This window comes from Sturnira hondurensis, unplaced genomic scaffold, assembly GCF_014824575.4.
Source record: "Sturnira hondurensis isolate 20B ecotype Veracruz unplaced genomic scaffold, ASM1482457v3 Scaffold0000440, whole genome shotgun sequence".
Lineage (NCBI taxonomy): Eukaryota > Metazoa > Chordata > Mammalia > Chiroptera > Phyllostomidae > Sturnira > Sturnira hondurensis.
The window spans coordinates 11,857-21,940 of NW_028073071.1; the positions used below are offsets into that span (position 1 = coordinate 11,857).

The 10,084-nt window shown below is 38.7% G+C and overlaps 1 non-coding gene across 1 annotated transcript; it reads right to left on the reverse strand.

Annotated features, from left to right (window-relative positions):
* Positions 1–2,322: 2,322 nt before the first annotated feature.
* On the reverse strand, positions 2,323–2,428 carry LOC118983434 (U6 spliceosomal RNA). The gene has a single exon (XR_005065724.1). It is a non-coding gene; the product is annotated as a U6 spliceosomal RNA (small nuclear RNA).
* Between the last annotated feature and the right edge of the window lie 7,656 nt (positions 2,429–10,084).

Here is a 10,084-nt window from a genome sequence, read left to right on the forward strand (position 1 = left end):
CCTTTCCGATTTGGATGCCTTTTATTTCCTTTTCTTGTCTGATCGCTGTGGCTAAAACTTCCAATACTATATTGAGTAGAAGTGGTGGAAGTGGACAACCTTGTCCTGTTCCTGATCTTAGTGGGAAAGATTTTAGTTTTTACCCATTGAGTATGATGTTGGCTGTAGGTCTCTCAGATATGGCCTTTATTATATTGAGGAATGCTCCCTCTATTCCCACTTTGCTGAGTGCTTTTATTATAAATGGGTGTTGTATCTTATCAAAAGCTTTTTCTGCATCTATTGATATGATCATGTGGTTTTTGTCTTTGCTATTGGTTATGTGATGTATTACATTTACTGATTTGTGAATATTGAACCATCCTTGCACCGCTGGGATGAATCCCAGTTGATCATGATGTATGATCTTTTTAATGTGTTGTTGGATGAAATTCAACAATATTTTGTTGAGGATTTTAGCGTCTATGTTCATTAGCAATATTGGCCTGAAGTTTTCTTTCTTTTTTGTGTCTTTATATGGTTTTGGAATTAGGATGGTGCTGGCTTCATAAGAAGAGTTTGGGAGTTTCCCATCATTTTGGATTTTTTGGAATAGTCTGTGAACAATAGGGGTTAGCTCTTCCTTGAATGCTTTGTAGAATTCTCCTGTGAAACTGTCTGGTCCAGGGCTTTTTGTGTTGGAAGCTTTCTGATTACTGTTTTAATTTCATTACACGTTATTGGTCTGTTCAGGCTTTCTGCTTCTTCTTTGCTGAGTTTTGGAAGATTATATTTCTCTAGAAATTTGTTAATTTCACCTAGGTTTTCAAATTTCTTGGCATACAGTTCTTCATAGTAATTTCTTTCAATCCCTTATATCTCTGTGGTGTCAGTTGTAATCTCTCCTCTTTCATTTCTGATTGTGTTTATTTGGGTCCTCTCTCCCTTTCCTAATGGCTCATCGATTTTGTTTATCTTTTCAGAAAACCAGCTCCTGGATTCATTGATCCTTAGAATTGTGCTTTTAATGTCTATGTCATTTAATTCTTCTCTGATCTTGGATATTGCCTTCCTTCTACTTGCTCTGGGCTGTCTTTGTTGTTGTTCCTTGAGTTCTTGCAGGCGTAGTGTTAGGTTGATTGTTTGAAATGTTTCTATCTTGTTTAGGTAGGCCTGTATTGCTATGAACTTCCCTCTCAGGACTGCCTTTGCTGTATCCCATATGTTTTGGGTTGTTGTGAGATCATTTTCATTTATTTCCAGAAACTTTTTTATTTTTTTCCTAAATTCATTCTTGACCCATTCATTGTTTAACAGCATACCATTCAGTCTCCATGATTTTAGGTGTTTTGGGTTTTTTTCTTTGGGGTTGGTTTCTAATTTCAGTCCCTTGTGGTGGGAGAAAATGCTTGGTATGATTTCAATTTCTTGAGTTTGTCAAGGCTCATTTTGTGTCCTATCATGTGGTCTATCTTTGAAAATGTTCCATGTGCATTTGAAAAGGATGTGCATTTAGCTTCTTTGTGGTGAAGGGCTGTCTATATATCAGTTAAGTCCATTTCATGTAGGCCATTGTTCAATGCTACAATATCTTTTTTGATATTTTATTTGGAAGATCTGTCCATTTTTGACAGTGGGGTGTTAAAATCCCCTACTATAATTGTGTTGCTGTCAATATTTTTCTTGAAGTCCTCTAGGATTTTTCTTATATATTTGGGTGCTTCTATGTTGGGTGCATATATATTTACGATGTTAATGTCTTTTTGGTGGATTCTTCCCTTGAGTATTATGAAGTGACCTTTTGGGTCTCTCTTTAAAGGCCCTTTTCTTGAAGTCTATTTTGTGTAATATTAGAATTGCTACCCCGCTTTTTTTTTTTCATGTCTGTTTTCTCAGAAAATTTGTTTCCAGCTCTTCACTTTTAGTCTGTGATGGTCTTTTGTCCTGAGGTGGGTCTCCTGCAGGCGGCATATATGTGGGTCATGCTTTCTTATGCATTCAGCTCTTCTATATCTTTGTTTTATTTTTTTTAAGATTTTGTTTATTTATCTTAGAGGGGAAGGGGAGGAGAGAGAGAGTGAGAGAAACATCAATGTATGGTTGCCTCTCATGCGTCCCCTGCAGGGAACTGGGAACTGGCTTGCACCCCAGGCATGTGCCCTGACTGGGAATCGAACCGCGATTGTGTGGTTCGCGGGCCTGCGCTCAATCCACTGAGCTACACCAGCCAGGGCTCTTCTATATCTTTTGATTGGAGTATTTAATCCATTTATGTTTAAGGTTATTATCGATAGTTACTTATTCATTGTCATTTTTGTACACGAGTTCCTCTCTGTCTCTCTCAAAAATATGGAACGCTTCATGAATTGCATGACATCCTTGCGCAGGGGCCATGTTTATTTTCTCTGTGTTATTCCTATTTTGGTATATGTGCTGCAGCAGCAAGCACTCCATCCATTTACTTTTAATCTGTGTGTACCTTTCTACCCCAGATGGATCTCTTGAAGGCCGCAATTAAATGGGTATTATTTCCTTATCCATTCAGCATCCCTATATCTTTTGGTTGCAACATTTAAGCCATTTACATTTTAAATGATTTATAATAGATATATATTTAGTGTCATTTTATTATTAGACTATTTTCTTCTGTTTGTTTGCTTGTTTTCCTCCTCCTCCTCCTTCTAACAAACCCTTTAACATTGGTTGTAGTACTTGTTTGGTGCTAACAAACTACTTTAGCATTTTCTTGTCTGGGAAGCTCCATATTTCTCCTTCAGTTTTAAATCTTTGCCTTGCTGGGTAGAGTAGCCTTGGTTGTAGGTCCTTGCTCTTCATCACCTGAATATTTCATGCCATTTCCTTCTGGACTGAAATGCTTCTGTTGTGAAATCAGATGACAGTCTAATTGGTGCTTCTCTGTATGTAACTACCTGCTTTTCTCTTGCAGCTTTTGGGTTTTCTCCTTGTCTTTAAGCCTTGTCATTTTAATTATGATGTATTTGGTGTAGGCCTCTTTGAGACCAACTTGTTTGGGACTCTCTGAGCTTCTTGGACTTGTATGTCTCTTTCCTTCACCAGATACGTGAAGTTTTTAGTAATGATTTCTTCAGATAGGTTCTGAGTCCCTTGCTCACTTTCTTCTCCTTCGGATATTCCAGTGATGCAGATGTTGTTATATTTCATGTTGTGCAGAATGTTTCTTAAGCTCTCCTCATTTTAAAGTACTTTTTTCTGTACTTCCTAGGTGTGTTTTCTAGTTTGTTTTCCCACCTACTGATTTGATCCTCTGCTTCATCTAACCTACTGTTTTTTCCTTCCAGTGTATCATTTATTTCAGATATTGCATTCTTTATTTATGACTTTTCTGTTTTTATGGTTTTTTGTCTTCTTTCATGCTGTTGAGTACCCTGATAATCATTACTCTAAACTCTCCAATAAATTGCTTGCCTCTATGCATCAAGTTCTTCTTCTGGAGAATACTCTTGTTCTTTGGTTTACAGTCTGTTTCTTTGTCTTCCTATTTTGACTGCTTGTTTGTAAATGTTTCAATGTATTAGGTAGATCTGCAAGACTCTGGTACACACATAAGTCAAACTATGCCTGTGACTGGTTCTGGGCAACCTGTTTGGAGCTATCAGTGATTCAAAGTGTGTGTCTACCTCTGCTGGGCCTAGATGTGTGCAGAAAGAACCAGCCTGTGCACAAAGGCTGGCTTTCAGCTGACCAGGTCTGGAGGTGGGTCAGCTGAAGCCTCAGAGCTCCCAACAATCTGCCTTTGCCTGCAGGCTTTCTGTAGGGTTAAAGAGTAAAAAGTCTTCCAGTTGTACTCCTCAGCAGCAGGGCTTAAGCACCACAGGGTGGGGCAGAGTTATTCCTGCTGGTGGGACGGACTATTGCTTCCCTTCAGGCTGATGCCACTTGGAGCGGATTGCTCTGCCTGTGAAAGATGGCTCCTGCAGTATGGGGAATGACTTAGCACAGGGATCTTGGTGGCTATTCCTACAGTGCTCTCTCCAGCCACCAGCCCCAGACTCTCCTCAAGTGTCTCTAACCCACTCTGTCCTTCCTCTGCTGAATCACAGGGTAAATGGCTGCAAATGGAATTTTGTGTGTTGGTTCTCTCAAAGGCTCTCTGAGTCTCCAGCCATTTTCCCTGGCAGACAGAAACCCCACTGGTTTTCACAGTTGTGTTATTTGGGTTCCTTTCCCCGTTCTGTTGCTATAGGCTGATGAGCTCAGCTTGGGGTTAAAAACCCCACGCTTCTCAGGGTGAAACCCCTGGACACTTAAATATCCACCCAAGACTTCAGCTGCGGCCTTTGGGTGTCCGTGGTTATAAGGCTTGTCCTCGGCTAGTGATCAGTTGGTTATTCAGGATGATTTTTCTATAATTTAGTTGTAATTCCAGATTGGTCCTGCGAGAAGGTTAGTGTTACTTCTACTTACTCCTCTGCCATCTTGGGTCTATGTTCAATATTCTTACCTGATGCTCTCATCATAAGCTATCACTAGTAGAAGGGTTTTGGAAGCTGTAATGAGGGAAATTAGTTTAAGAGTAGTTGATAACTCTGTGAGAACCTACTTTTAGGTATTAAAATATCATACAGTATATTGACCTTAGGTCTTCTGATCTCTGACAAAGAATCTTCCCCTCCTCCTTGGAAAGTCAATGAAGAGAAAATTCTTAACTCTCGTATTCTGAGAGTCTCCTTCAGAATACGACTGACAGCCTGAAGAATTCTGATAGAAAAGTATGAAGTTTATCTTCAGACAATGTAAGTGCCCTGGAGTGAAGGAATAGTATGGCAGATCCTGGCCTGCAGGATCTGCCTGGACAGGCTTTTATTGCTTTTCTGGGTACTTTACATGGAGGGTAGTCCTCATTTACTATGCAAAGGTTAACTGAAGGGGACTACCTTTTACAGATAACAAAGGAAAGAATGTTGCTAATTACTTCAAAGAGAAGGATGTTGCAGATCAAGGGGGAAAGTGGTTGAACAGGTCACACTCCATACTTGGGAGGTTTAGCTCAGATTTTAGGAAGTTGCAGTAAGCCCTTTCTGCCTCAATTCAGGGTGAGGGAGTTTTACTGAAAGCAAGTCTCATAGCAGTCCAGGTACAATGCAGGTTTGATTCCCTATGGGAAAACCTCTATGTGGGCGTAGTCCTGCATGCCACTTGCTCCCCTCTGGTTTTCCATGTGGTGGCTGAGCTACAATTCCACACTGAACTACTACTGTGAAGTAGTTCCCTGTAGGTTAGGGAAAAGCAGTGGTACTCTAGACCTGTATATATGCTGCTAGATGAACAGTAACCACACAGGCTGGGGAGGAGACTGACAATGTCTCTGAACCATTTGTCAATGCTGGGGAGTGGGGGGTTTGAAAGGGATACAACTAAAGACCCCTAGCCAACTTAGCAAAATACAAATGCTTTAAAAAGCATGCACTAAACAATGGAAGTTTGAGCCTTGATATAATTCTGGTGCTATTTGTTTCAGTGATTTGGGGTATATATTTAGAACATTCTATGCCAGAGGCTGAGTCCACATGACATCTACCACTCTCTCTATATAATCTTTAGGCATATCTTGGCCTGCTATTAACATTTGAGGCTAACTGTTTTGGTCTATTTCTGTACAGGTCTTCATTACCTGTAGTAGTGTATATCTCTATTTCTCTCAACTATCTATATTCTTTTCACCCTTCAGTCACTCCCATAACATCATTCTCCTCTCCCTGAAGGAAACTTAACTCAGTTCCATCTTTAAAGCAGAAAATATAAAGGAGCCTGGCTGTGCTGTTTTTGGAAGTCCAGAAGCCAGCTATGCACAAACTTTGTAAAACAAAGGGATATAAAACAAAAAATCTTAACAATCATGGCCCTGAACAAAGCCATCTGAGAGTGATTTACTGTCAGAATGAAATATGTTTTCTCATATAGTGAAGCATATATCTGGCAAAGAAAGAATGACAGTGGTCCTCATCCCTGAATACACATAAGAATCATCTGGAGAGTTTACGTATCTTTATGCCTGAACCCCTTACCAGAGATTTTCATTTGACTGGAGTAAAGGTAGTAGACTGGGCTTCAATATTTTTATGGACCCTGCATAGGTTACATGAATGTGTAGACAGGGGTGAAAACATTAGTCTGGGACCTGAACTAATCCAGTCCTGGATAGCTAAGTGTGCAGTTCACAGAAATGCTGAAAATCAAATCACTGGGTTTGCACTTCTCTAGTTACTGTCAGCATACCTTGGAACAAAGAGAAAAAGTGGCAGATGTAAAGATGATGTCACTTGTATCCTACCCCCGACTTCTCTCTTTATTCAAATGTGTCTGTATGGCAAGTTACATTCTTTAGGTCTGAGATTAACAAGGCAAATAGATCTTGATAATGTAATTAGTAATCAATGAAGACTTCAAACATTGCTGTGTAATACTTTTATTCAATAGCTTTATGGAAAAAGTCACATTTCTGTATGTTACATCACATAATTTTCAGACATGTCAGTGTACAGTGACAAATTACATTTGAATAAAAGTTTTAAAATCCATTCTTGAATGCTACTCCTCTCTTAAGTATTGAAAAGCAGCTCCACATGTCAGCACGAAGGATACAAAAGCACCATTTAAAAGACTCCTACATCTTAATTCTCTTCATATTATAGTATTATTTTCCCTTTGTAACAGAGCTTCACTCATTCAAAATACTTCAGTGTAGTAACAACCAGCATCCTCAGATTTACCAAACTTCAAACAAGTCTCACATATGGGGCCTGGTAAGGAGATTAGGCCTAACAACATGAGTGAGCTCAGCTGTTCTAAAACCCAGGCCTGGGTAAGGTTGGATGTTCTGTAGACAGAAATAGAAAAGTGAGATGATCAGTATATAATGCAATACTTATGGTAGTTATCCCTTGACCTTTTAACTTGACTACAAAATCCAGTGTTTAGTATTTCATGCCAGTCTTGCTGCAAAAGCACTGTGCTACACACAATTAATCTCTAATTGATGTTGAATCTAATAAAAATTTTTATTTTTAACAAAATTTATTCACTTCAAAGCACGATTGAGAAAAGCAAATCAAGACAAAGTCCAAATATGAATCCTAGATATTCCATTACTAAGAATTGGATTTCATAAGTAGCAGACTAGATTGTTTTTTTTCTTGAAACCTTTTTAAAAATAATTTTAAAAGATATTTTTACTTTTTGCATAAATCACAGCCCTTCAAGTTCCAATTATGATTGATGCTTAAGAATAGGCAAATGCCCAGATCCAGAGTTTTAAAAGACCTTGACCCCTAACCCTCCAAAGTCCTCTATCCCATTGGTAACTGGAATCAGCAGTTCTCTGGTAGAAGACAGTAAGAACCTGGCTTTAAGGATGAGTCAGAATAGTGTAGGAACAAGCTATATACGTGCTAGTGAACCCATGCCTAAATCATTAGAACATGAGGATTTAGAAATCTCTGAGAACAGAATGTATTTCAGACACACACAGACTACTGCATATCATTTTTACTTGAGGTCAACATTTCAAAAGCCCTGTTTTCCAAGTTAAAAGCAGGGATTTCTATCATTAGTACGTCTCCTTCATTTATAACCCAGATTAATATAAACCCAGTCTGAAGTAACACTTCTTTGCAAATTTAACTTCATTTTAGCAGCATACATGGAGTACTAACACTTTTCAAAGGTTTTACCTCAGACTGATTAGATCTACAAGAGACTAGAAATAATTGAAGGAAAGTGAGTGATCCAGTTTGTAGGATTCTCTCAGAAAGTTCTCTTGGATTCTTATTTTACAGGATTTCCTTACCATATAAGCATTGTTTTAAAAAGCCAACACTATTAAGCCAAGTATGCCCTTCACAGGTATTGCCTATAGTGATTAAATACCATTCAACTCTAGCTTCATGCAAGCTAATGACTATGACTGTAAGTTCTCCATACCAGAAAAATGACTTAACATTTATTTTAGGTTAATGCTTGACTTGAGACCCTGGTAAAGTGTGCCTGACAAATGAAGTTAAAGCAGAATATAAAAAAAGGGTAGAGAACAGGAACAAGAGTAAAAGGAAAGATGTTTTATACAGTAAATTCTGTACAATGGGATCCAAGGACACTAGTATGTTATGCCTGGTTTTAAAAAGCATAGTTCTGAGTTACTCAAGTTATTTTCTTAGTATTATTTCTCAGCTAAGTAATTTTTTCCCACAACCCTCAAACCATGATGCAGTTCTTTAAAAAGGTTAACCATCCCAAGAGCTATTTTTTTACTCTTCTGACTCTGAAACTCCTATAACTCCCCAACACCCCCAGAAAAAGCCAAAATTTTTTCTTGCTTTTATGCATTTTCAAAATCTGCCAAACTCTCTTTTGCAGAAATAAACTATCTCTTTAATCAATATAAAAGAATGGGTGAGTTGTACTTCGGGCTACCTTCTTCCCTCCCTATTTACCTTCTAAAGCAGTTTCTTGGGGACAGACTGAAAGTGTGATAGGGCTTCTCAGGGCCATGGGATGTATTAGCAGTATAAAGAAGGAAAAATACTGAAGGAGTTGTCCCCTAGTTCTTCCTATCACCTTCCACACCAGCTAGTAGACTCCCATTTCATGTCTGGCTGAGAGTCCCTTAGAACTGGGGAAGCTGACACTCTCTGGCCATTTCCCAATTAGAAAGATGTGAAGGTCATTATCATCAAAACCAACTGTCATTGCAGCCAGACCCAATTCAATGGAGCCTCTGGCCTGAGAGACACTGAAGGGATCTCTTTTCCTGCCCCACTCTACTGATATGCCTGTGTGGAGTAAAAATTGTAATACATGAACTCATAGGCAATTACATTTCAATACTGTTGGCAAATGTGTGTACAACAAAATCATTTATGCAACATCCAAGATTTTTAATCCTCCTAAATGGCCCACTTATTAATGGGTATTAGAAAAAAAAAACAAAATTCTAGTTTAAGTGAAGATGACGTATATCCTAAGAGTTGGTTAAAACAGGATTTGGCCTGGATTTTTTAAATGGCATACCATTCATAAAGTGGTTGGGACCATAAGTTCTCCACAAAAGCTTCAGAAAGAGGCCTGTGTGGCTAAAACAATATTTACTCTCAGCAATTAAGCACCAAAGAACTTAGCAATCTGCATTCCCTGCAAAACAACCCCACACCCTGCTGCCTCACAAAGGGAATCTAAGACATCTACATACAGGAAGACAACTCTGTCAGCTTTGTATGGGAAAGTAGGAGGCAACTAAACTGACCTGTGGGTGCCCTTTCAGTGTGGCTGGGCTCATCTTAGCAGTCAAGGTATCAAGTTTGCCATTCTCTCAGGCATCAAGTTTGGCCTCCTTCAGTGTTAAATGTTTGAGTCACATTTATCTGTAATGGAAGAGGCAGATACCTAGAAAATGTTCTATACACCCCAAGAGTAGGTTGAAGAACTACTTTTCATTCCACAAATGAAAGTCATTGACCCCAATTCATCATCAAACATGTCCTTAAAAAGGAGGCAGAACAAAATGATTCTATTAGCACTTAGTGCAGAGAAGCACTACTTTTCATGGTTTAAAACACCAAGGGGGCCCTGGCTGGTGTAGCTCAGTGGATTGAGCACAGGCCTGGGAACGCATGAGAGGCAACCATACATTGATGTTTCTCTCCCTCTCTCCTTCCCCTCTAAAGGTAAATAAATAAAATCTTTAAAAAACAAACAAACAAAAAAAACACCAAGGGTATGTTCTTGCTTCTTCTCCTAATGAATCTTTAACTTGAGGGAACCTTTTAGGTGTATCAAATGAGCCTGAATAAATCTGTATCTAGAATAGCATTTAATGTAACAATGTGCACAGGGTCAACTACATTAATGTAAGGTTGTAAAGGGCTAGACTAGGGAAGAAAATCCTGAGAATCATTTATCAAGAGCCTGAATTCTATGCATTCTCTTAAGACCAATGAAGAGAGACATTTTTAATTGAAGAAAAATGTAAGTACATAAAATCTTCCAAAGATGAAAGACATGCAAATTTTCCTTGGTTCACTCCTACCTTGAAAGTTGTCTGCTTTGAGAAAGAGAACATGGAACAGGG